The sequence below is a fragment of the Pelodiscus sinensis genome, chromosome 10 (genome assembly GCF_049634645.1).
Source record: "Pelodiscus sinensis isolate JC-2024 chromosome 10, ASM4963464v1, whole genome shotgun sequence".
NCBI classification, from domain to species: Eukaryota; Metazoa; Chordata; order Testudines; family Trionychidae; genus Pelodiscus; species Pelodiscus sinensis.
The window spans coordinates 34746189-34773910 of NC_134720.1; the positions used below are offsets into that span (position 1 = coordinate 34746189).

At 40.3% G+C, this 27722-nt stretch overlaps 1 long non-coding RNA gene across 1 annotated transcript in view; it reads left to right on the forward strand.

The window, feature by feature from the left end:
* LOC142830866 (uncharacterized) overlaps nucleotides 1-27722 on the forward strand; it is a 38972-nt gene that overhangs the window by 5059 nt on the left and 6191 nt on the right. The window contains exon 2 of the long non-coding RNA XR_012906397.1: nucleotides 6486-6637. This is a non-coding gene — a long non-coding RNA (uncharacterized LOC142830866). The remainder of the gene's footprint in view (nucleotides 1-6485; nucleotides 6638-27722) is intronic.

The window sequence follows — 27722 nt, forward strand, 5'->3', positions numbered from 1 at the left end:
TGTGAAGAACTGATTTTACATCAGGTTTGTTGGTATAGCAGAAAGGAAAGTTATTTTAATAGCAGATGATAGTGTTGGGTGTTATTTTTTTATTTTTTATTTTTTTTGGAGGAAGAAAGGTGCTTGTTATGTTAGTTTCAATTTAAAAAATGCAAGTGCAATGGTAAGTTCACTAGTGGGAATGAAAGCTGCTTTGTCTGAATTTGAACTGTAGACTGCAAAACCACGAACAATAATAGTTTGTGAGTTCTGTGCTGAGGCTTTGCATATGGCACAGTACAGAGTCAGAGCACTGAACGATTGGTTCTAAAGACAGTCTATGTTAGTGCTGCTGCTCTTCACATATATCGAAATATTGTGGAGTGCTCTAGTTTTGCTCTCTGGATTGGTGTGGCCTGTTTCCATTTCTGGTAAGAAGAGTGGCAAGAAAGGTCCAGAGAGGGATTGCTTCATGGATGCTACTGAGCCCCCATAACTTTACCACACAGGCTGGTTCACATTTACCCCTTCCCTGATCTGTCTGTATTTCACCTCCAAGTTCCCACTGCATGAAACTAAGCATTGAGCTGCACCAGAGCTGAACACTGTTTAGCTTCAGAGGTACTTGTCTCCAAAATCTGATCCAAAATGTTGCACAACAAAAGGTGTGCTGCAAGGTGCCATCCACGTCAGTGAGGTGGGGACACAATTGGTGTCATTGTTCCTTTTAATCCTAAATATTCAACGGTATAAAGGGAATTTCTGCACTCAGTTCTCATTCAAAACCCAAGGTAGTGGGGTGCCTAAATCCCATACATGTATTTAAAAATCTTCCTTTTTATAAATGTCATGGAAAATTTTAAACCATAAGGAGTCATTTAAATTAATACTGAAATGCACCAATTCTAGGTGATGTAAGGTACCTCTGATGCAGCAAAGAAAGAATTGTTACTTGAGATGTGTTTTGTACTTTAACCTGAAGACTTTCGTAACTTTTCTTTTGTCTTGGTGGTCTTACCAGAAGCTCCAAATATTTATTCATTATATTTGTTTTTTTCACATCATAAAATCTGCTCCTTGTGGCAATGAGACATTCTAAACTTAATGTGTTGATACTCAGACAGCTGTGTAGTGATGAAAATGGTGCAGATAAGTGTCTTGGTTATGTGCGTGCAGTATAACTCATTTTTATTAGATCAGTCAGGATCTAAATAGATGTAATTGCTAAATGTTTATTGATTTGAATACATGGAAAAATACTACTTTGTGCTTTTTTCCCCATTACAATATGGCTACGTCTAGACTGGCATGATTTTCCGCAAAAGTTTTTCCGTTAAAAGCATTTACGGAAAAGAGCGTCTAGATGGCACGGATGCTTTTCCGCAAAAGCACTCTTCACGGAAAAGCGTCCGTGCCAATCTAGACGTGGTTTTGCACAAGAAATCCCCAATCGCCATTTTCGCGATCGGGGCTTTTTTTGCGCAAAACAATACCGCGTTGTCTACACAAAAGCATTTGCGCAAGAGGGCTTTTGCCCAAATGGAAGCAGCATAGTATTTCCACAACAATACTGACAATCTTACATGAGATCGTCAGTGTTCTTGCGATAATTCAAGCGGCCAGTGTATACAGCTGGCAAGTTTTTCCACAAAAACAGCTGCTTTTGCAGAAAAACTTGCCAGTCTAGACACAGCCTATATGTACAGTAAAACTTCAATTGTCCTGCATCCAGTGGTCCGGGACCCCCAATAGTCTAGCACCAACTGGAACCCAGAAGTGCTCTGGCAGCCGGACAATTGGAGTTGCTCTATGCCACTTCTCCAAGTCCACTGCTGCCGCTGCTGAAACTGACCAGCTGCAGACTTGGGGAAGCAGTGTGGAGCAGAGCAGCTGGGGTGCTGCCCGGTTGGTCCCACAGCGCTGTCCCTCACTCCCCTGCTCGGCGCCCGGCAGCACCCTAGCTGCTCTACCCCACGGCTTCCCCAAGTCCACTGCTACTGAAACTGACCAGCTGCAGACTTGGGGAAGCAGTGTGGAGTAGAGCAGCTGGGGTGCTGCCCGGTTGGTCCCACAGCGCCGTCCCTCACTCCCCTGCTCGGCGCCCGGCAGCACCCTAGCTGCTCTACCCCACGGCTTCCCCAAGTCCACTGCTACTGAAACTGACCAGCAGTAGACTTGAGGAAGCCATGGGGCAGAGCAGCTGGGGTGCTGCTGGGTTGGTCCCGCATCACCGTGCCATTCCCCCCCAACCACGCCCCCCCAGACCCGTCAGAGCCCCCCTGCTGGAGTACCTCCTGATACTCCGGCATATCTGATAATCCGGAAGCCCCTAGGTCCAAAGGTGCCGATTATTGGAAGTCTGCTGTATTGGCTTTCAGTTTATAGAGAGTACTAACTTAGAATAAGTTGATCTGGAACATAGGAAGGTTTTTTTTCCCCCAGAAATTGCTTGGGGAGTGATCATCCAATAGAACCTTTTAACCCTGAAATGATAGTTATTTTTATTTTATTTTGTTCTAATAGTTTACTTTTTTTTGCAAGAGAACCAGAGAAAGTACTCAGAAACAAAACTCTGTCTTCAAGGGGAAATTGCAAAGGACAATCTTTTTTTGTAGCATTAGAAATAAAGTTCAATTAAAGCATTTGGATATTACAAAAGTACTTCTACTTCAGAAGATCCAGTATTATTCAAAATAAACTTGTTAGCATTAGAGAAACAAATAATTTTACCCTGTTGAAGCTAATGAAATGGCATACTACATTAATGGCATATAAAAGTCTAAAGAAAAAAATTGATCCCCATGGTCAATAGCTAAGTAGTTTGGGTAAAACCCTGACCCTTTTGAAGGCAATGGGAAATTTTGTTGATTTCAATGCCAGGATTTCGACCTTTGTGTTTAGAGAGGTACTTTACAAATAATGTAATTGAAATTTGGTAAAGCAGATAGGGTGTTTTTTTTAAACAGGTTAGCATATGAACCATCAGTTGGGAAATCAATGGGTATCAGGCTTTGAAGTGTTTTTGAAAACTTCACTAGATGTCTAAATTACTTTAAAATCTGTCCTTAGTAGGTCTTTTGGTTGGTTGGTTACTCTACTTCAGGTGTGGGCAATAATTTTTGAATGGGGCCTCTTCACAAATTTCAGAAGTGGCCATGGGACAACCTGGATGGGGCGGAGTTGAGAGCTATCCTACTGGAAGCTTTGCTTGGCCTGGGGTCCTTCCCCCTTGACTTCTGGCCAATGGAAGGGACCTAGAGAAGCTGGGGGCTAGCCTCCTCCCAGAGCTTTCTGAGGTGGAGGCTTAGAATTCACATAACACCGCTCGCAGCTCCTGGCCCCTTTGTGAATTCTAAGTCTTCACCTCTAAGTAGTCCCCAGTCCCTCCCCCATCTCTCTCAGGCAATTCAGTTGATCAGCAAGTGAGAGCCCTTTAATTAGAAGCAGTTGAAAGGGCCCACATGTCTCCAGCTCCCTAGCAATGTGCTAGGGACTCTCATGTTCCCCACAGATGCCCAACAGGCATGGGGAAGGCACCTTTTCTGGTTTCTTCTGATTTAGTGCCAACAGCTGTTTTAGCATTGTGCTGGTTGACTTCTTCTCATGACTTAATCATCTTGCCAGGTCACTAATAGTGTCCCACCTTCCTCCGAAAAGGTCAATAACCTGAACAGTGTCCCACATGACAAAAGTCATCAATGTGAAGTCCTCTGCCCCTCAAGGGCTTCTTTTATCTCTTCTGTCTGAGTAGTGGACCTAGGTCTGCTCCTGAGAGTGTCTCAACCAAATAAAAAGTTAAACAAAAGTAACTTCTGCCACTTCCTTAGGCTAAAAGTTTGAGCCCATCCTCCACTGCTGTCCATTTTCTGCAAAACACTGGGTTTCAGGGATTTCCCCTCTGGACCCTTGCCCCTAGTTTGGATCCTCTCTTCCCACCTGCTCCCAAAAGTATCTGCCCTCAGATTGACCTTTTCTCAGGCCCACTTCAAGAGTCTCCTTCACCTCCTTCAGGGTGTGTGAAGGGAGGGAGGGAGGGAGGAAGGGAGGAAAGAAGGAGCCTGCTACATCCACACTGGAGTGTAGCTCCCCATGTCGGTGAAAAGATTCTGGCAGGGAACAAACAGTAAGGAAAAAGTTCAACAGCTCCTCTCTGCCACAGTCTCTTCTTCTTGTTAATGTCTTTCCATGAGGCAAGCAAAGGATAGGCTCTAGCAGGAGGAAGATGGGGGGAGGGGGCGAGGGAAAACTTCATCTCTTTCCTGCTACTGGAACCTTTCACTGCAGCAAGGAAAGGTTCTGGTAGGGGGAGTCATCAGGGAACTGGTAAGCTTTTCCCATTGCTGGAGTCCTCACTGCTATGGGGAAGGGCTCCAGGAAGGGGAACTGGCAGAAACTTTGTCCATTACCAGCATCTTTTCCTCTGTCAAGGAAGGGGAGGCAGTTGGAATCTGTACTGCTAAAAGCAGATGGGGAGGTACACTTGGGAAAGTAGTCACATACATATTCACATTCTTCAGATGTGTATTCTGCATGCCCCTGAAAGGAGCATGCAATGTAGAAATAACTTCATCTGAATACTTCCCTGAGTTTCTTTTCTCGAGGTCCAAGCCCTGCCTTTTTTATCAGGAGCTTCAGAAGGGTAGCCGAGTTAGTCTGGTTCATCATGAGTGCTTGGCTCTGCCCTAGTTGCCAAGAAGGGAACTACAACATTAGCGATTTTATTTTTCTTTCTTCGTTTTCGATGCAAGACCTCCTCCTTTTATAGTAACCAACCAGTTCCTTCCCCAGCTGTGACTCATCTTTAAATGGAACAAGCCTGCACACCAGCTGATCTGTCATCTCTTTGCAGAAAACCTCTGCTGGGTTCAATCATTATCCAAAACCACCTTATCCCAGCTGATACTCATCAGAGACCTGGCTGAATCTGATTCTCCTTAAAACACTATCCTGCCTATAGCAACCTCTTGCACTTGTTTTGGCTCTGAATTGAAGGTCAAAATATAGACAAAATGCTTTCTTGCCATAGGTCACTTGCTCTATGATATTCTAAAGCTCCTCTGTCATATACTCAGCAGGATTTTGACATTAGGATGGAGGAGTTTCATTTTATGTGCATGTATGTTATCCTGCCCAATGGGGCTCTGATCTTAGTTGGGACTTCTGGGTACTATTGTAATAGAAACCTATTGGACCTTTTCCTGCTCTTGTGAACATTAGTATGTTGGTTGACACACTAGGCAATGCTATCTGAGTCTTCTACCGGATGATCTAAAGGGCTAGGCTTTGTCATGGTGAGGGGAGAAGCTAGGCAGACATCCTCTGTAGATGGCAGAGACAGAGAGATTAGTAGGTTACACAAGTGCTTGGAGTCCAGAATCAGGCTCAGCCTGTGATCGGGCCATGGTGCAGTTGCTGCTGCTGGATTAGACTTTTAACGTGTAATTTTGTTCAGCAAGAATAGTTGTTTGGTAAGAACTGTTATTGCTTGGAATAGTGCAGAGTACATCAGACCCCAGCGATAATTAAAAATACATAATGAACATGCACATACAGAGGTTTGTAAGTAAATGCCATGGCAAGAATGAGTTTATAATTCATGAGAAAAATATTGATTAGTTCATCAAATATAAAAGAAGAGGTAATGGTGGTATTTATTAAAATCTTTACTATAATGCAGAATTAACACAAACACTGCTTTCATTTCAGATACTTCCACAGCAAAGCATGGCTGCTGGGCTAACTAATAATAATAAAAAGAATTAATTATCAACCAAAGAAGTGGGTTGTACCCACGAAAGCTCATGATAACATCTACACTTTTTTTAGTCCTGAGAGGCAGACAAATTTAGCTCCCTCCCCCCCTCCGAAACTTGTGCAAGGGATTAGAGGTTTGGTAGTCTGGTTCCTTAATATATTAAATTGATGTCCTTTCCCTAGGTTGGTAGGTCTCATCTTGTGTTCTCATCAGATAATTGTAAATCAACTTTTGCTGAGCTCAAGAATACATTGTATTAAGCACTCGAAGCCAATAACATCCCAACACAGTTTAGTTATTACAAACACCTTTCTATCTTTACCTAGTTGTTCTCTTCTGATTCCCAACTAAGATCATCCATTCCATCTTGACATCTATCCCATCTTTCTAACAGGGAACCTCCTCTGACTTCAGTTAGCAGAGCAAGGTCAAATGACTCTCAGATATTTGGTTGCTGCAATCCCAGACAGAGAATTGCTTTTGCAATGACTATATCATAAAAATATCATTATTCACTAAGTGCTATCACATGCACATAGTGCTCTACAAATTACTGCATGCCAAACTGGTGTACTGAAGGTTAACTTCCTGATTTGCCATGTGGTAATGTAGAAGCCTCAGTGCCTAAGATGCTTTAGAAAACAGGACTTAAGCTCATAATGCACATGGATGCTTTTGGCAATTTTATCCTTGAATTGTAAATAATTGTATTATTTGAACATTATTTCTTAAAAATGGTTTTTCAATACAGGACAAGGATCCTGCCCTGCAGAGCTTCTACCCTATCATACAACATTGATACACTGGGACAGCAGTGAAGATATGGAGACATTGTAAGTGTTTGTGAAATAAATGGGTTTCCAAGAGAGGCACTGGAAGTGGAAGGCTGGTCCAAGTGTAGAGGTAAGCACTGAAGACAAGTCACTGAGTATGAGCAGGAGATGAAATATGTGCCTTAGCGAACTGGTGTGGATGTGGTTCGGTGGGAAGCATCAAAACAATGTGACATAGATGATCTGGAGAAAAATTGTAACCAGGAAGCGGCAAATCCTAAACCTAACTCTATCCACAGAAGATTCCTTGGTTATAGATGAGTCAACGTTGAAGAAATGAGCAGGTTCATGGATGGAAAATGGGAGGGGATTGAGGAGACAGGAATCCTCATTAGACAGATCCTTGCATCCTTCTCCTGGGAGGTGCTATGCAAGGAACAGTATAGCATCCTCCATTTCCATACCTGATAGAATTCATACTGGGCATCATATCAGACCTGAGATCAAAGGATCATAAAGGTAACAAAGTTATTAAGTGCAACTTGGTTTGACCACAGGATTCAGCACACAGAAACCTTTGTTCCAAATATTCATGGTAAGATCATTTCTTTCAATTCCAATGGATTTTGAAACCAGAAACTGTTTCAAGGCAAGTTGAAAGGCTTATTGTATTTATTTAGTAAATGACTACCTAGTACTCTGGGAGTTGCATGGAATTTTACAATCAATGCATTTCAATAGACCCTACATCCTTTTGGAGATGTGCACTTTGGGCAGCTTTTACAATAGATAAGCCATTAATAGCTTCATACCTAAGACTTTCCATTGTCACTAACAGAGTCAAAAAGGTCCAGCGAGAACCTCTGAAAAAACTTAAGGCTTTATAATGGTAACAGCGATTGACCCTAAACTGAAAGGTCAGAAATGCAGTTGTTGTAATTAAAATGTTCTTTTGTACTGTTGACAGCATATTTTTCTCCCTATTGATACAGGCAGCAGACCTAAATCCCAAAAGATTATAGCTCACTCTTGTCAATCACTGTATATATTCTTCTGAATGGAAAAAAAAAAGGGCCTTGTATTAAAATTACAAGAATAAATTCAGACACCTGAATATCATATTTACAGTGGAAATGAGAGAACATAGCTGAGCAGATCCTGCAGCTTTTATTCATAAAAGCAATTCAATTGAACAGAATTATGGCCTCATTTGTGCTTGTTTTACACAGTTAATTCATATGAGTTGAGTGGAATTAATCCTGATTTACTCCAGTGTATACATTTGCTTTGCATTTGATTACAGTCACAGAAGATAGAGTATAAATGTGGGTCATGTAGTTCAGTGCCTCCCAGGGCCCAACACTGAACAGCCAACCACTTTATAGAGTGTTTATTGAAATACAATGTATGAATATGCTCTGGCACCAAACCTGCATTATGATTCTCTATGAGAGACTCCTCCTGCAGTGCAAAGCTGATGAAAGTTGTAGAATTCTACATAGGTTCCAAGGACCATGATAATGTTTCCTGGTGCAGGATTATGATGTATTTCTGGAGTTGTCTGTCACAAAATAATCCCAGTCAAAACTACAGGATGAAATCTAGGATTTGTCTACATGATAAATTACTGCAATTAAAGCCAGCATGTGACCTTATTGCACAAGACAGAGTTTGAATCTAGCGCATGCCATCTTGCCATGCAGTAATGTCCCAGTGCACTGAGGATACATCTATAGAGCAACATTATTTCGGAATAACTAACGTTATTCCAAAATAACAAAGAGAGCGTCCCCACTGCAAGCCATTATTTCAAAATAATGGCAAGCTGGAGGACTTCTTACTCTGACTCCTGTAACCCTCCTTTCAAAATGAGTAAGGGAAGTTGAAGGAAAAGTGTTCTTCCTTCGACTTCCTGCTGTGTAGACAGCACCAAATGCCAAATTAAGCTATTTTGATTTCAGCTACGCAGTTGACATAGCTGAAATTGCATAGCTTAATTCGACTTTTCCCTGCCGTGTAGACATACCCTGAATGTCATAAATTGAGGTGTATAGTGCATTCTATAAGTGTCCATACTGCAAATTACTTCATGCAAGCTGATAGGTTCACATCCTGACGTGCCACGCAGTAATGTAGAGTCCTCAGTGCCTAAGACACTTTTGAAAAAAAGGATTTATGTTCATAAGTCCTGTGGGTGCTTTTGTCAATTTTATCCTTGGATTATAAATAATTATATTATCTGAACATTATTTCTTAAAAACAGTTTTTCATTCTTTGTTATTTTCAAGGCTGTTCCCCACTCTGACTCTTTGAGTGCGGAAGGTGGGGGCCTGCAAGACACCTAAAAATACTCTGCCACTAAAGGCTTCTGCTAAAAAGCTCTCCAAGGTCATAGACTCCCTGACCTTTGGTGGTACACTACCACCACCCAAATGGGAAAAAAAAATCAATAATCTTGAAAGCCAGGAAGAAACACTTGGGAACTTCTTCCTGTGGGGTAAATCCAAGCTGTTTAACTCTTCCTTAGGAGAGAGCTTGAAAGCAAACTGTAACTTCTTAATTACAGCTGCCCTTTCAGTCTGAGGCACATGCTCACTGAACCTGCTGCTTTTTTAGAATACAAGGAATCAGCTCATAGTCTTAAGAAAGGTAATTTTATTAACAAAACAAAGACATTCTTTGTAAAGCATACTTGGTTGCTAGGTGTTAACAGAGCAACAACAAAAAGATTAAAGCATAGACAATTGCTTCCCTGGGATTTAGTTTGTTACAATCTACAGGGGTGAAGGAGGGTTAGTACAGAGGAGTTTAACCTCCCTCTCCCCCCCCCAAAAAAAAAAACAACAAAAAACAAACCCCAAGGAAAATAACCTGATCGTGTCTGTCTAAACATTTCCTGTTCTACTTTTGTCCGTTGCTCCAAAGTTTAGGTTTCTTCCTTAGACATGGATTTTTCTGGGAAACCCATGCCTTATTCCTGCTTTGTCCACTTTGTTCCCAGCTCCACTCTGAACTCACACACAGGAAGGAGACCGAAACAAGCAAAACTTTTTCATTTAAAAAATCTTTCCTTTCTTCCTATTGGCTCTCTTGCTTCCCTTCCAACACTTCCTGGATACCCTTTATTTACTGAAAACTGGGGTGTTTAGAAAAGGATAATAACCCTCACATCCATCAGTCATGTAAATAAAAGCTGAATATTAGATGATGTTGCGTAAAGTCATATGTGATACGTTATTTGATGAGAAAAGAAAAACTACGTAGAAAATGTTTCTCAATGGTAAATGTATAGGCTTTATTCTTCACTTCATTACTGCACTCTTGTAACAGTGTGACCTATGGATGTTAATGGAATTACACTATTTCACTGACATTATAAAGTAGTAAATTCAATCTGTAATGTTTGCTCTCATTATCAAAATGCTTTAAAACAACATTGATATTAAAGCAAAACCATCAGATGTGAGTAGATATTGCAAATTAGAGTGTTTGGCTAGTGTGTTTTTAACATATTATTTTATTCATCTTGACTTGTGGTACATGATATCAGGAAAACAACCAAAGCCTATTGCTTCCTGTGTTGTAGTAATGTGTGCTGTAGTACTATTGGAGACAAGATAGGCAGGTAATAACTTTTAATGGACCAACTTCCATTGGCGAAAGAGATAAGATTTTGTGCTATGCTTTTCACTTTATCAGACATTCAGAGACCCAACCTGGTTCCCCAACTTCTTTCGGAGATGCCTTCCTCTTACGCCCCTCCCAGATATGCTTTACAAAGAACCAGACTCCTTATTGAACAAGTTCATACACCTGAATTTGACCGACTTGAATTTTACCTCTTACCTTACCAACCAAGAGGCTGCACAATTGTGTGAAGGCAAAGAGAGGGAAAAATTCCATCCCAGACTCAATTCCTACAGCAGACCCCAAAGCTCAGTCCTATACCTAACCCTGAGGTATGAGCTGCTGTTTTGGCAATGAAATGGTGTCTTTGTTGATGGGAAAAGACTTATGTGACTGTCCCCTACAGTGCAAGGGAGCAATGGCCTTTTGCTACATCCCTAACAAATCAGCTAGACTATTTCTCTTCCCAGACCCACGTGATACCTTATAATCCAAGAGGAGGCAGGATAGGTGATAGGCCTTTAAAAGAAGCCACAGAAACCCCTGCTAGGCCAGACACAGTGTCATCCACCTCTGGAAGTGGTTAGCAGCTGGTCTGGCTCCTAGGCAGAGGGATGAGGGGGAGGGGCTCCACACTCCCACTGGCCAATTCCCAGCCAATGAGAGCTGGGGGATTTTCAGGCAAGAGTAGTATGCAGAGCTGTTTGTGTGCCTCCACCTAGGTACCAGACCTGCTGCTGGCTTCTTCTGGGGCACAACATGATCCATGGTATCAGGAGAGGCAGGAAACCTGCCTAAGCACTCCTGCTGTGCTGCTGATCAGGAGTCCCTGGCAGTAAGCCTATGCCCAACCACAAGCACCAACCTCCCTGCCCTAGCACTGAGCCCCACACGCAACTTGAAACCTTCTCCTTTACTCCAGATCCCTCATTCCCCCACACGCACAGAGCCCGCACTCTAGTCAAAAGATATAATTATGTCAGGTCACAGACATCAACAAGTGAGTTGCAAGAAAAAATATTTGAAACACTGGTCTAGTCTAGAGTTCTTGTTTAGTTGGTTGCTTTTTATTTTATAGGAAGGGAATCATTCAGTTTTTAAACCTTCTGGCTGTGTCTACATTGGCCCCTATTCCGTAATAGGGATGCAAATGTAGCACTTTGGAATAGGCAAATCCACGGGGGATTTAAATATCCCCCGCGGCATTTGCATTAACATGGCTGCCGCTTTTTTCCGGCTTGTAGATAAGCCGGAGAAAAGCGCCAGTCTGGTCGCAATCCTCCGGAAAATAAGCTCTTTTCCGGAGGATCTCTTATTTCAAGTAGGAATAAGAGATCCTCCGGAAAAGAGCTTATTTTCCGGAGGATTGCGACCAGACTGGCGCTTTTCTCCGGCTTATCTACAAGCCGGAAAAAAGCGGCAGCCATGTTAATGCAAATGCCGCGGGGGATATTTAAATCCCCCGTGGATTTGCCTATTCCAAAGTGCTACATTTGCATCCCTATTACGGAATAGGGGCCAATGTAGGCACAGCCCCTGTGTACCAAATAATAGTTCTGCATAGAATTCACTATATCCTTAACTAGAGATTTTTCTTTGAAAGGAATCCTCTAAAACCCTTCCTGGTTACAAACTGTTTAAGCATTATTCCTTCAATTATTATAACAGCATTCAGACATTCATGCTTGCCAGGGTTGCTATCAGCATGTGAAGCATTCAGCATAAGCAGAGAAGTTTCTTTCAGTGGTAGTAAATCCTTAAATAGTTTGGAAGTGTTAGATAATCTTCTAATGCACAAAACATAAAATTCTTGTTCAAGGAGGAGATGAAACCATACATTTAGATAAGATCTGGATAAGCTTTTTCTGTAAATATGAAAGACATTATGACAGAGTATGAAAGATTTAATAAACTGATGCCATTTTACCTTTTTAGGCATAATAGCATTAATATTCCTGCAAATCCCCAGACATCTATGTCTGCAACATCATAGACTGCATAATGTGCAAACTTGTTGGTGCTAAATTATACAGCAGGTCACCCGAACTATAGAGTTAAAGAAGTTTGAAAACAGTTGAGCAAAGTTACGTAGAGAAAGAGCAAAATAAATCACTCTTTGTTCTGTTATACTACATAATTGCTTGGATTTTTATTTTTCATTGCATTATCCTTCCCAAATAACTTTTAATTTGTGAAGTAAATAAAAGAAAACGGCAGTTTCAGATTCTGAAATTAAACAAGTTAAATATTCAACTTTTTCCAGAATCATGAAAAGTACATTCTTCAGAAAATGTAAGTACTTTTGAAGATTCTCCTGTTTCAGTATTTTTGACAGAAACTTTATGTAGAAACATATACTCTGGGATTTTTGTTCTCTTTTTTTATTGCTACCATGTAAATTTTGATTGGTCATTTTCAGACTTTTCAATAAAAGTCTGGAAAGAGTTACATTTTGGCAGAAAAAGTAGTCCAGCTTTGCTAAGAAGTAAAAAGAAGAATAAATAACTATTAGCCTGGCTGCAGATGGCCACTGAGGAGTTCCAGGGCAATGTAATCAGTTAGCTGTGCCATGAGCTTTTTTCTGAACAAAGAATAAGAAAGCTTCGTAAGTGTGATGTTCGTAAGAGCTTCGTAAGTGTGATGTTCTACATTGGTTTCCCTTCCCAAGGGACTAAAGGAGAGAAATCAAATGGCACAACACATGAAGGACAGAACTCCCACAGAGACATTGAAGGATTAGACAGTACAGGGACTAGTGATGAATGTGGAAGGGAAAATAGAATCAAAGGATACATAGAAATAGTATGTAAGACTAATGGACAAACATCCATGGGAACTTTCAGTCTGTCTTCCTCAATGAAGTTCTCCGGCCCTTCATGAGGGTTATGAAATGGAGACTGAAACTCTGGTTCATTATATCTCTGTAATTCTCTTCTGTCTCAACTTTGCAACTCGGTACAGTAATTGTCTACTGCTGGTTGACATAACTATTGATGTGTAACAAATTAGTTTTAAAGGACTAGCTCATTCCCCTTTCTGGTTCCAGAAAAACACTGCAAACCTGTGCAAATTAGCATTCTTCCATCAAACCTGAATTCTCTCGAGTTGCTAACAATGGGATTGTTCATGCAAACCTGATCTTGGGGGAAAAAAACCTGTGCAAACCTATTCTGAGCTAATTTTGGATTGGCTCACATAGCTTTCATTCAAATGTAACCTAATACTAGTCAATTTCTTAGAAAAATGATGATGCAAATTAAAACTGAAAGATGACCTATATCAAGCAGTTGCAGTCTATAGTGTGAAAATTGTTATTAGTGTGCAATTCTGTTTATAAAATTCTTGCTGTGAATTTTAATATATGTGCCCAAGGCTGTGTGTGCCGAATTCCTCACTCAGTCATTTCCATTATATGGAATGTAACATTGTGTTAATCCAGATTTTAAATTACTCAGAAACTATGAAGTGGAAGCCTTTATATTTCCGGTCTGTGGGGAATTATATATGCACACTATTTGTATTTAGCTATCAAACTATTTTCAAGTATTTCTTGCCATCTTTGCTCTTGTTTAAGATTAAAAATACAGCACAAGAGCAAAGACAGGCATCATGCTGTCTGATGCATGACTGCCCACCTCAGGTCAGACTGTAAAAAACAGGGCAGACACCCCAAACTGGTGGTATGTTCTGTAATTAGATTTCACAAACCAATAACAAATACAAACAAACTCCTGGATCATTATCTCAGTCTTAACTTCTAGTTACAGACAGCCCCTTTAACCTCTCTAGTCTATCTTGCCACCGAGGAAGGCTGTACTTAGTGATAAATGCTCAGTTACAACAAAAAATCACAAAACATTTAGCATGTTTCTACTTCTAAGAAACTAATTGTTTACCTCAGATCAACTGGTAGCCATGATCCTACATGAAAGCCACCACTGATAGCTAATCCTATAATAAACTATTTAAAGATTTATTAAAGAGGAAAAATGAGGATTATTTACAGGTTAAAGCAAGCAAACATACACACATAAATGGGTTGCCTTCTATGGGTGTATCTACACTGCACCCATAGCTTGAATAAGCTGTGCAATTTGAGCTATGCAAATTGCGTAGGTTACTTCAAGTTAATTTTTAAAAATATGCCACTGTCTACACAGCACTTATTTCAAAATAAATTGCTATTCCAAAATGTTCCTTACTCCTAGTGGAATGAGGTTTACAGGGATATCGGAATAGCAAGCCTGCTATATTTTGAAATAATGGGTGTGCTCAAAAGACCCAGAATAGCTATTTCGGGAGACCTCTGGTATCCTGAAATAGTGCTGCAGAGTAGATGTAGTGTATGATTCCTAATGATTGCCACATTTCTGTCATCTGTCCTTTCACCATGTTTTTCAGTGTGGGCTCAGACTGTCTCTGAGGATCTCTGCTTTAGCATAGAGTCTCTGGCTCTCTGAGAGTTCAAACATCAAAGATATGATTATTCCTGCTGAAGAATTTTTTCAGTCTTCTCTCCTCAGAAATCAAGTTGATAGCAACAAACAGGCCCCTTCTTTATGGAGTTGATGAAGAAAGGAACGCACTTAACAAAAGTATTTGATCCATAATCTTTCACCATGGCTCATTTGTGTTTAATGAACAGGATTTAGCATCTTCTAGTTAGAGAACATAATTTCCATTATATAAGATTTTTTCGCTTATTTGATGAGTTACATAGTACTCTCAGCCATTTACAGTAAAAAAAAAAAATCTTGTTGTCAGTTTATAACATGGGGTATATCGGAGTGAGAGCAAAACATGCAGCATTCTAAAAGCATTTTCTAAAATACAAAACAGTCTTATCAACCTCCCATCTAATATTTACTTTGATAATGCTAGCTCTGCAGTTGTAAGTGTTCAGTGAAACCTGGGACTGTGGTATGAGCTGGGGTCTGATTTCCCACTCTCACAATAGGAAAAGCTTTAAAAGAGAGAGAAAAATTAATTATATTTTGAAAATCAAATAAAAAATTATAGCGAAGCTAGAAGTTCCTCTGAATTCACGTGAATCAGAATTTGAAAAAAATCAGACACCTATATTGTAAGATGTCCATTTAGAGATTTGTCTTCTTCCATCTCTAGAAAGGCTTCTGCCAATAACAGTTGACCTTTTTTCAGGATGTCAAATTTGCATATGAATTCCAGCTCAGCTGTTTCTTTCTGCAATCTGTTTTTGAAAGTTTTTTTTTGCCTGAGAATGGCAAAGTGCAAGTCAGAAACTATGTCCAGGGAGGTAAAAGTGCTCCTCCACTGGTTTTTGTACTTTGACATTCATGTCTGATATGCGTCCATTTATTCTTTTGCATAGAGACAGTGCAGTTTGTCCGATTTACATGGCAGAGGGGTATTACTGGCACATGATGGCATATATTACATTAGTAGATGTGTCAATTAGTGAATGAGCCTTTGATGGTCTAGTTGATGTGGTTAGGTTCTATGATGGGGTCACTAAGGGTGTGTCTAGACTACAGAGTTTTATCGACAAAAGTTGGCTTTTGTCGACAAAACTATACTTGTGTCTACTCTACCGCTGCATTTTGTCGACATTTTACGAGGAATAACGCCTTTTTTTGAAAGTACTCTTTCAAAAAAAGGCGCTATTGCATGCAAACTGTGCTTTTTTGAAAGAGAGCGTCTAGACTCTCTTTCGAAAAAGCAGCTTGCTTTGTCAACAATACTGATTGTAGTCTAGATGTCTTTTTTGACAGAGGCATTGTCAACAGTATGTGTCAACAAAGCCTCTGTCGACAGAGGGATGCAGTCTAGACGTAGCCTGAGGTAGATGTGTGGACTGTGTCGGCAATAGGGTTTGTTTCAGAGATAGTTCCTGGATTATCTGTTGTGGTGTGTAAAATTGTCTTAAAACTGAAGGTGTCTCCCTTCTTTGAGCCAGGTTAAGTATAGTCTTTCTTTTCTGTATTACCATAACAGTTACAGACATTGCAATTAGTATTAACAAAATTTGTGACCTAACAGCAGCCAAGGTGATAACAATGAGAAAAATGCCACTCCATCATCTGAATATCTAACAGCTCTAAGCAAGGCAAGAGAAATTGGTATTACATAAATGCACCCAGGGTCGATTCCCCTCTTCCCAGCTACCTGTCCGCAAACCATTCATTCAGATCCTGCTTATACTTGTTTAGACTGGAACAGTCAAGAAAGCCAATGCACTTTAATGTCACTTTTAGTTCATTCATCTTAGCTTTCCTTAGTGCCCATACATAGACAATCCAATTTGCCTAAGAGTCTTGTACCAGTTTGGCATCATGGAACAGCTCTAACTCCCATATAAGTCAATATATGTCCTCTTTCAATTGATTTCATTGGACGTTATGTGGATGATAATAAAATCATGTGGATGATAATAAAAGAGCATCATGTGGATGATAATAAAAGAGCAAAAGAAATATGGAGCAAGGCTACTTTAATACATAACTACTGTATTTCTGGGTGTTCTCCAGGTCTCCTGAATCAGTCACACAAGACACTCTGAAATGATCCTATCCCAAGGAAGCCTAACTTCCCTTGCTGGCAGCCTACCAGATTGCTATGGGAAAGCCAGCCTCTGGGTTCCTGATTGTTTTAAGCTTCTCTGGATCTCGCTAGGCTGCAGTATTGTTTCTTCCCTTGGCTTGTCTTGTACAATTCCTTGGTACCATCTTTTAGCCTGTTACTCCTTCACAGAAATGGGGGCCTGCAGCCCTCCTGCCTTAGGTTCCCAGACCAGTGTCGACCCCCCAAAATATCTCAGTCTCTCAAACACACCTTCTCCCTGAATTCTACCATAGGTATAAGCCTGCTGGGTTATAGTTTAACTCTTTCAGGTGGCACAAAGTGGGCGTGGCATATAATACTTTGCATGGATGTCTAAGATATCATTTCTTTATACTTAATTTTATCCATACAAAAATAATAAAGCATTACATGTATTTTCCTTCATTCGAGTGCACTATCCCCTTGAGAGTTCTTGGGGGATCATCTAGGTTTAAATACGGACAGCTCCCCTACTCCAACAGTGAAGTATAGTTATTGGCTTTTCTATGATTACACTGTAGTGTAAATACCAAGGTTCTTAGTAACAAAAGAGTCTTATTCACATAGGCTATGTTTAGACTGCAGAATTTTATCGGAAAAAATATGCTAATTGTGAACCGCAATTTGCATGTCTTTTTCCACTTTTTTTTTTTCAGAAGAGACTATTCCAAAATTTGGCTTGTCTACATGGGGCCAAATTTTGGAAAAAAACTCCTCTTTCAGCACATCCCTTATTCGTCTCATTGAGAGGAATACAAGGATGCTGAAATAATGCGCCCACTTTTTTGGAAACTGTTCCGAGAAAGCGGATGCATTTTCTGGTATCCCGGAAAAACTCTGCAGTCTAGACATAGCCATAGTAAATTCATACCCTATAAAAGTTTTATTAATGACTGAAGCCACATAGGTGCTAAATTTGCAATACATCAGCATGGTGGATTTCAACAATTATTAATTTTCATGGCTAGAGTGCAAATCAACAATTTCTCCCCATACTCCAACAGAGGTGATCTGTAATGGGAATACAGAAAGATTGTATTCCCGTTGTAACTAGTGAGCACAGGTATAGCTGTATACTTGAAAACTCTATTGTGTCAACTTCTTTAGAGCAATCTTAAAGTGATTGCTTTGTCAGCTGCATCAATAATACAGAGCAAAGATCAATCTGTAATGAGAGAAGATGAGATAATTTTCATAAGTGTAGTACTGTGATTCCTCCCTGGTAACTGAAAGCTGCAATTACAGTAGTTATGCTGCATATTACTCTTCAAATGTACTGTAGGTCTGACATTTGGGATATCCAATGATAGTTAAAATGAAACTATGTTAGTGACATATATCTAACTAGCAACAACTTTCAAAAATAGTTCTTATTGTGTATCTGGAATATAATTTAAATCTATAAAGTCTATAACTACATCCTCTGTTTCTGTTTCATTGCTACAATGTAACACCAATGTCTATGGTCTTACTGTTGTATTTTCCTGTAAAAAAATTATACGTATGAATGTTCAGCACAAGTAACCTCCAGTACTGTAATCCAAGTTACATATGTAAATATCTCATTGTTAGCCACAACACAGTTTCTTGCTCATGTGTGAGGTTATTAGTGACAATGTATACTTTTCTTTTTCTGTTTTATATTGTAACTGGAAATATATTTATTGTCAATAAAGACTAAAAGAATAATGACTCTTCTTGTTCCTATGCAATCTATTAATTAAGTAATTCTCAATTCTTCAGGCAAGGAACTTTTGCAGTCTCCCACATCTTCTAACTTGTGAATTCCCATCCTATGCAGAAAGAATTTTCGTAAACATGATCTTTAATGAAAATATCATCTGCCTGCCAAAACTTTTATTTTTGTTTTCTTTGCCCTTCTTTCACCCTTCTATTTTGTAGGTGTTGCTATGGGAGCTCAGTATGTAACTTGTCAGGCCTTCTCCTTCCATCCCCATCATCCCTAATTCTATCACTGCTACTTATTATTGCTTTTCTTCTCTCCCCTTCCCACCATTACTCCTTATCATTATCTTGATTAGAGCTGCTATTGAAAATGGTGTTTATTAAGACTATCACTTTTCTTGCAGCAAATGTGTTGGGGCTTCTAACAGGAATGATGAGTTTCTGATCACTACATTAGTGCATACTCTTCATCTAGGAACTATGGATAGAGCCATATCATCTGTGCTCAGTGTCAGACCTCATTACTGCAGAGAAAATAATAAACATGGCTTGTTGCTATAGAGAACAAACCAAAATTAAAGTTGGGAAGAATGCTGGAATAGAGTAAGAATTCCCTGACCTCCACCTCTTCCTCATCTTTGGCAGAAAGGAGTAAAAAATCTGTGTCCTCTCCGTGATCACAGGAAAAAGAGAGCAAATCCAGACACATCCTTTCTGGACAAAGATATAGGCCAATAGCCATATTTTAACATTTCTAGGACTGAACTGATCTTAGATGTCAGAGAATAGAGTTGCTCCTTTGGAATTCCAAGAAAGTCTCTCACCGCAGCTCCTGCTTTCTATTTCAGTTCTTACACCACCCTCATCACTAGATTATCTGAACTCCCTCCAGCAATGCATTAAATGTTTTCACAATCTTAAAAAAGTAATCATGAGGAGTAGGTGAAGCATAATCCTTAACAGGGTGCAAGTCTTGAAATACACTGTATTAGTATATAGTGTAGGCAATATCTAGAGGGACAAGGAAACAACATGATTTGAAGGCTACATTGTCACTCCTTTACACTATACTGTTTGCTACCTTTTCCTACAAGAAGTCTTGCAGAATTCAATGGAATTACCACTTTAAGATGCCATTCAAAATCTGAGAAAAGATATTACAAACCGTTCCTGAGAGAGCCAGACAACTATCACTAGTACATTTTTTTCTTGCCGTATCTAGCTCAAGTTTTCACTTTCCCAGTGAAGGATGGAGAGAAAAGGGAAGAGTGTCATGATGAAAAGTAAGTTGTGCCATCCAGCTTGTTCTGACAATACAACAAAAAATATATGGTGGCAAGGTGTCTAGTTTGGTAAATCTTCTTCCAAAAGAGTGGTAACAAGAAGTGGTGATTTGGAAAGCAAAGTAAAGGAATTTGCTTGCAGTTTCTTCTAGTAGCTGTACTGTAGAGAGAGAAGATCAAATTTAAAAATCCAACGACATATCACATACACAGATTATCAAGACAGCTCAACTATGTTTTGTTGAAACTGGATTGATACATTGGATTTTGCGTGAATTAAGTGATAATTCTTTGTGTGTTTCTAGGATCATTTCTGTAATTTAAACAGTTGCATTGTAGTTTATTTGCTGTTGACGTACAACTCTGCAGCAGATGCACCACAGCATTTCATACACCCACCTGAAAGTTGATAACAAACAAAGTGTATAGTTTCATTCATGATTGCATAAAAATGACTCACTTCTGTTCAATAAATAATTGCAGATTGGCATGATGCAAAACCTGGAATATATGATTTGTTTTTCTTTTTGAACCAACTGTGGTTATGTCTATATTCCCTTAGGGTATGTCTACACTACCCCCTAGTTTGAACTAGGGGGGTAATGTAGTCATTCAGAGTTGCAAATGAAGCCCGGGATTTGAATTTCCCGGGCTTCATTTGCATGATGCCCGCTGGCGCCATTTTTAAATGCCGGCTAGTTCAGACCCCGTGCTGCGCGGCTACACGCGGCACGGACTAGCTGGTTCGGATTAGGCTTCCTATTCCGAACTAGCTGTACGCCTCGTGGAACGAGATGTACAGCTAGTTCGGAATAGGAAGCCTAATCCGAACTAACTAGTCCGTGCCGCGTGTAGTCGCGCGGCACGGGGTCCGAACTAGCCGGCATTTAAAAATGGTGCCGGCCGGCATCATGCAAATGAAGCCCGGGAAATTCAAATCCCGGGCTTCATTTGCAACTCCAAATGACTACATTACCCCCCTAGTTCGAAGTAGGGGGGTAGTGTAGACATACCCTTAGTGTTCTAGTTTTACAGTGTATGTCTATTGAAAACATATTTAACAATCCTAATGAACAATGTTGTATATCATGATCTGTTGCAATATTTTCACTACCATTATTGGATCAATTTTCCCATTTTATTTCAATCTTTACAATAAGGCCTTCATCTACACTAGACCAGGTAGGTCGGCTTACGGTATACCACCCAGCTATACATTTTGCATAACTGAATTTGGCTTACCTTAAGCTGAGGCACAGCTGAATCTGCACTACAGGAGACAGATGGAGCACACGCTCCCGTCAGCTTCCCTTACTCCTCACAGAATGAGGAATACACAGTGCCAGCAGGGTCTGCCCTCAGCATTTGATTTGGGGGTCTATACTAGACTCACTAAATCAAACACTCGAAGATCAGCCTCCGGAGGGTCGATCTTCTCTGTAGTGTAGACAAGCTTTGACTGATTTACAATTTTAAACTTTTATTCTAGTATTTCTGTCCAGTGTAGTTTATATCTAAAATGATATCCATTCTTGATGATCTAAGACTGGAATTTTGCCTTCCATGTTAGACATCCAGTGCTTGACAGTCTTTCTTCTTAAAGAGACTTTAGAGGTCCACCAGTTGTATTGTAGATAGAATATCTATTCATCTGCTGGCTCCTGAAGGAAGCATGCATCGAGAAAGATCTTGCCAGAACAGAGTGCCCAACATGGGAAAAAAAATGTGATTATGGGGGAAGGACTCAAGAAGAAATGTAATGAGTTTACAGGCTTCTTCTAATTCTGTTGTTTCATGGTAAAGCCGGGAGACAGCCACCGTAAAACTCTGACCTACTTCAGATGTATACGAAATATAATACATTCTTGCTGCCATGAAGTGGCACAAAAGAAGAGAACTGAAGAGATAAATAAAGAGAATAATGAGCTGAAGCCAGAGATTCAATATCCAAGCGCCTTTTAAATTTTCTGGTTTGTAGCCTCTCAATTAGCAAATCCCCCTCTGTTTACAATGTTTTCAAACATTCTGGGTTTGAAGAAGCCCCAATAGCACGGGTAGTGGAATGTAAACCTATTTAAGATCATTAATGATGCTGCTCACACCAGAAAGATCACATCCCTGAAATGTCTAGTCCAACAGCAACTGTTTTGTATAAGTTAGAATTAAAAAAAATTGCGCTGAAAGTGCAAGGCCAGGGTTCTTAACAAAATTCCGTATAAAACTCTGGGTGTCTTTTGACCTACACATAGTTCTTGCCACTGATAGTATTTTAGAGGGCCCAACTGAGTCCCACTCACAATATCTCATGTTCATGGTGTATTAAATACATTAAGTTTCCACCATCAGAGGAGAGCCATATTAGCCTGTATCTGCAAAAAAAAGAGGAATCCTGTGGCATCTTAGGGTGTGTCTAGTCTACAGAGTTTTGTCGACAAAAGTGGACTTTTGTTGACAAAACTATACCTGTATCCACACTGCCTTTGAGTTATGTCGACATAACGTCGACAAAACTCGGCAGTTTTGTCGACGTATGTAAACCTCATTCTACGAGGAATAACGCCTTTTGTCAACAGAGTTCTGTTGATAGAAGGCATTATTGCATCTACACTGTCCTTTGCGTCCACACTGTTATGTCGACAAAGTGGCTTGCTTTGTCGACAGACCTGGATGTAGTCTAGACACTCTTTGTTGACAAAGCTTTTGTCAGTATCTGACGACAAAACTTCTGTCAACAAAACTCTGTAGTCTAGACATACCCTTAGGGTGTGACTAAATTACAGGGTTTTGTCGACAAAAGTCCACTTTTGTCGACAAAACTACTCCTGCATCTACACTACCGCTGAGTTCTGTCGACATGATGTCGACAGAACTCGGCAGTTTTGTCGACGGTGGTAAACCTCATTCTGAGAGGAATAACGCCTTCTGTCGACAGAAGGTGTTATTGTATCTACACTGTCCTTTGCATCTACACTGTCATGTCAACAAAGTGGCTTGTTTTGTCGACAGAACTGGAAGTAGTCTAGATGCTCTTTGCCGACAGCTTTGTCGACAAAGCATCTGTTGACAAATCCTGTAGTCTAGATGCACCCTTACAGACAAACCAAATTATTAAGTGGGCTTTTGCCCTCAAAAACTAATGCCCAAATAAATCTGTTAATCTTTAAGGTGCCACAGGACACCTCGTTATTAAGTTTCTAGTTTCCAGTTATGGCTCAACAGACAGAGCAATCTAAGAGTTTTTCCTCTGGAGAGTTCCACAATATAACTGAATCATTAACTGAACTCATTTATCTCTTCCCACAGTAAAGAAATCTATAAAAATAAGTTTGAAAAAAATGTGAAGAATGATGAGAAGGGTTTGATTTAAAGGGACTTAAGGAAGGAAATCTAGAGATTTAGGGCTATCACTTTGACCATAACTCTTTCTATTGTGCTGAGTGTCTCAGAACAATGGGCAATCTGACATATCATATGGTTGGGAACTCCAATAAATTGACACAATGGCGTAATTATGGATGCAAAAGCATCCATTATAGGAAGCAAGCTGTGCATAATGTATGTATTGATATATTTACTGGAACCCATGTGTAGTATTTCTGCAGCATTTATATTTTATTCTGGGTACATGAATAAAACTTGTCAAATTTATCCTTATGGGTGCAACTAATCCATGCCTAGGACTTTCTAAATGAACAGGATTGAAACTTAGCTAGTGGGGGGGGGGGGGGTTGTGACAGTGTAGGGAGTGAACATATCTGGTTTGAAAAACTGTTTATGACAGAAGAATTGTATTAACTCTGTTGGCAGCCAGTCCATATATGGTGATCGGGGTGAGGAGGGGAGAGTGACACAGTTACCCTTAGTCAGTAACTCAATGGAGGGTAGAGAAGAGGAGGAGAGGAACACAGTCGAAAGGAGGAAAAGAAACAGCCTACTCACAAAACCATCTTCCAAGGGCATGAATGAGGGGAGAAGAGGATTTCCTGCTCATAAATTTCATAAATCAATATTTGTTCCCTCTTCCTATCTGGGTGAGGGAACAAATATTGAAGTCATTGTGAGTAGAATATCTGAGGCACAGCTCAGAGTAAGGCACAATAATGTTAAAGAATGTTAGAAAAAAAGAAAAAAATATATTTAGTTTTCTAGCTAATTTGGAGTGGAGGGAAGGAAAAATGGTTTGATAATTGATGTAACTGAATCAAATATTATTAATATAATAAAATAATTATAATAGAGTTTCTGAATATTGGATCCAAAGAGAAAATAAATCAGTTACACGATGAAATACTTTAAATTTTACACTTCTATACTATTAAAAATTCTGAGTGAAATCCTGGTCACAATGAAGTCAATGAAAGTGGACCCAGGATTTTGATATGCATACTAAGATCTAGATTATCAAACCCTGGAGATCCTGTGTTAGGCATAAATAATTTCAGTAACAAGTTAAGCTTTCATATGTCTAAATATATGAGCAATAGGCACTTCAAATACAATGCTTTTTTAAGTTACAAGAATTGTACTTTTGCACAAAATTCTGGATCCCAGATTGTTAATGGCAGTGGTTCCCAACTGCCAGAATGCAGCCCGCTGCCAGGCCATGGATGCTGCCAGGCCAGACTGCCGGTCTGTGGTGGCCCCGGGGGCCTGAGCTGGAGGTACGCTGCTCTCACTGCAACTGTTCGGAGAGGTGTGTCCTGCCCCTCCTCTCAGCCAGCCACTGATAGGCAGAGACACCCTCCTAACATACAGGGAAGCACTCTTCTGTGGACAGGAGGACATCCTGTACCACGGGGCCCTTCCGACATGCAAGGAAGCACTTTTCTGTGGCTGGAGGAGACTCCACCTTTGCCCAGCACTGGTTGGCTGATAGGTGGGGCAGGACGCGCTTCTTCCAACAGCTGTGGTGGGAGGGGAAGCACTGGGCAGTGGTACCCCAGCCCCAGCCCCCAGAGTTGCTGTGATGCAGGTAATAGCTCAGGGCTAGGTTAGGAACTGGGGCAGGCACTGGGGGATCCAAGATCAGGGCTAGTGCTGGGGCGCTCTGGAAGCTGAGCTAGTGGCAGGGCTATGGAGGCAGGGCTGGCACTGGGGGCTCTGAGGCCAGGGCTAATATTGGGGGCTGGCACTGCATAGGTTCTGAAGAGGGTAGTTGCATTGGGGCTCTGGAAACAGGAGTCTCAAACTGAGGGGGGTTGGTGGTTGGGGGCTCTAAGGGTGGGGGCTGGCACTGAGGCATTTGGGATGGGGGTTGACATAGGGAGGTGGGTGGAGGGGACTCTGGGGTAAGTGGCTGGTGCTGGGGGGTAGTGGAGGGCACTAGCAATTAGGGCGGGCACTGGGGACTGGTCTTTTGGCAGACCAATCATGTTTTATTTGCATATTTCATATTCATCATTTGAATAGTGAATGTGCAAATATGGAAATAAAATATTGCTGGTCCACCAAAGGTTTGTGAATGGGTCTGCTGCTCCCTGGTATCTAAAAGTTTAAGAACCATTGGTTTATGGCACTGTTTGTCTCCACAGAAATTGAAGGCACTGAAAAAGACAACCAGTAAAGACTGATCTGAAAATTTGGCATTAAACCATTAATCATAAAGATGATTATATGACAAAACTATTGTGTTAGGTCCTCTTAAATCTTGTCATACATACTTGGGGTTTGGAGATATTAATGGATTTTATTGTCAATGGGAAGGTCTATAGGTTTTTTTCAAACCTTGCTGTGCTGAACTATTCAGAAGAGAGAGTATTTGGATACTTGTCTAGCAGTACTATCCTTACATTGAGCTCATTTTGTTTATATGGTATTTGCAAATGTGGCAAAAGATATGGTCCTTGCTCTAGGAATTTATACTCTAATATAGACGAAGGCAACATAGTTCAAACCAGGGGCGGATGAGAGTGCCGCGGGGCCCCGGGCAGCGCCGCGGGGCCCCGGGCAGCAAAATTTCGCGGGGTCCCCCCCCTTTGACACAGCGCATGCGCCGTGGTGCCAAGGCACATGCACGGGACCTCGGGAAGCGCGGGGCCCGGGGCAGCCGCCCCACTCGCCCTGCCCTAAATCTGCCGCTGTTTCAAACATATGACCAGGCCCAGGCCTGAGGAGACAAAGGGGCCTCAATTTTTTTACATTTTCCTACCAAGTCATTTTCATTTATTATACACCTTGCAGTTATAACAGAGACAACAAAAGAAGCTGTATATATCTGCAAAAATTGATTTAAATCACTGTGGGAGCTCAGGCCTTTGCCAATTTTTCAGTCACATCTGAGTTTTCATCTGTGTGAATGGAGACTGGAGTAGCTTCTAGGACTAGTGATTATACATTATGAAATGCTACAGTCTTTGCATAGTTCAGAGGTTTTGAAAGTCATAATTAATTATGTTTCTGTAAAGTGATTTGCTTCATCTGAGGGTGAGTTTAACCTTTACATTGGATGTTTGTCTCTGCATAGGAGACTTTCGTATTCCTGGTTTTTTTTCTTTTGTGTCTTCATATAAAATAACCAAATCAGGCTCAGCTGTAAGCTACCTCTTCGTCCAGATTTAGATTCACCTATAAAGGCTTTTTGTGATAATAAACTTTTAGTTCTAGTTTAATAAACTTTATATCTAATTTGGTAATCGCCCATTGTTCATATTCATAATAATGCACCAGTTATAAGAAGAATTTGATAATAGGAACATGTTAGCAGATGATATTTCAAGACTTTGAAATAAGGCTATAAGGGCTGTAGTAAATAACTCCAAACCATATAATATTTATTGTAAAGTACATACACAATTAAATTGTATAACAATTAGCCTTTAGTGAATTAATTTATTGTGAGTTACTGTGTTTTAAAAGAACCCCTTTATAAAATTGAAGCAAAGATCACTGGAAATATTTAAGAACAGGTTAGACAGACATCTATCAGGGATGATATATCCTGTGCTTGGTCCTGCAATGAGGGCAGGGGACTAGACTTGATCTCTTGAGGTCCTTTCCAGTTCTAGTATTCTATGATTTGAAAATGGTGAAAGTAAGAGACGGTGAAAGCAACACAGTGAAACAGCAGTTAAGAGTTTAAAGCCAAAAACATCATTTCTCATAGAAAAGACATGTCAGCCATTAGACAGTGACCATACTGACAGTGATACTTCCAGTTCTGATGATGATAACTTTGTACCCACAAACAACATTTCAATGCCATTGACTCAAAATTAGATGGTCATTAAGCAAAGCACAGAAATGCCAACAGGAGCAATAGATGCAGAATCTATGCTCGATTTAGAGATTGTGAGGGCAGAAAATGAGGACCTCGGAGATGTTGCGCAGCAAGAGCAAGAACTTATGACTAGCACAGGGCACAGTGTAATTACTGTGGCATTAGAACCTGATATTGGACTTCTTGATAAGAACAATGTTGCTCAAATGCAGTCGTTTCTCAAAGTTAGTTGTTTTCCGTTTCCAAGTAATATACCAAAAGATGCTGAAAATCATGCTTTTCCCACTTGTCTATTGATAAAAACTCTTCTGAACGGAGCAATCTACACAAGAGACTGGCTCTGATGGCACATGGAAAAGCAGGCTCTGTACTGTATACAATGTTTCATTTTAAACAGTAATACTTTCAATGCATCAGTACTGTCTGATCCATCCAGCTGGAGCATCAGTAGAGGTTGGAAGAAGTTGAAAGGCTGAATACCTGCACATGAAACTTCAGTATCACATAAAGATAACCCTGTTACTTGGAAATCAGCTAGTTGAGCAGCAAAAGCAGATAGTTCAAGCAAACTTACTCCTGAATGAAATAAACACAGAAACTGATAACTAGTAAAAACTCCTGGGCGCATAATGAATGTCACTCTTTTTTCTATCTGAATGAGGATTTTGGCTTTGTTTAGTTCCAGTCAATGTATTGATAACCCTACAAATGAAAACTTTCTTGGTATGCTTGAGCTTCTTCGCAAGTCTACCCACTTTTATCATGCCATATTAAGCATGTTCATTAATTACAAGAGAGTGGAAAATGCATGCAAGTCCATTATC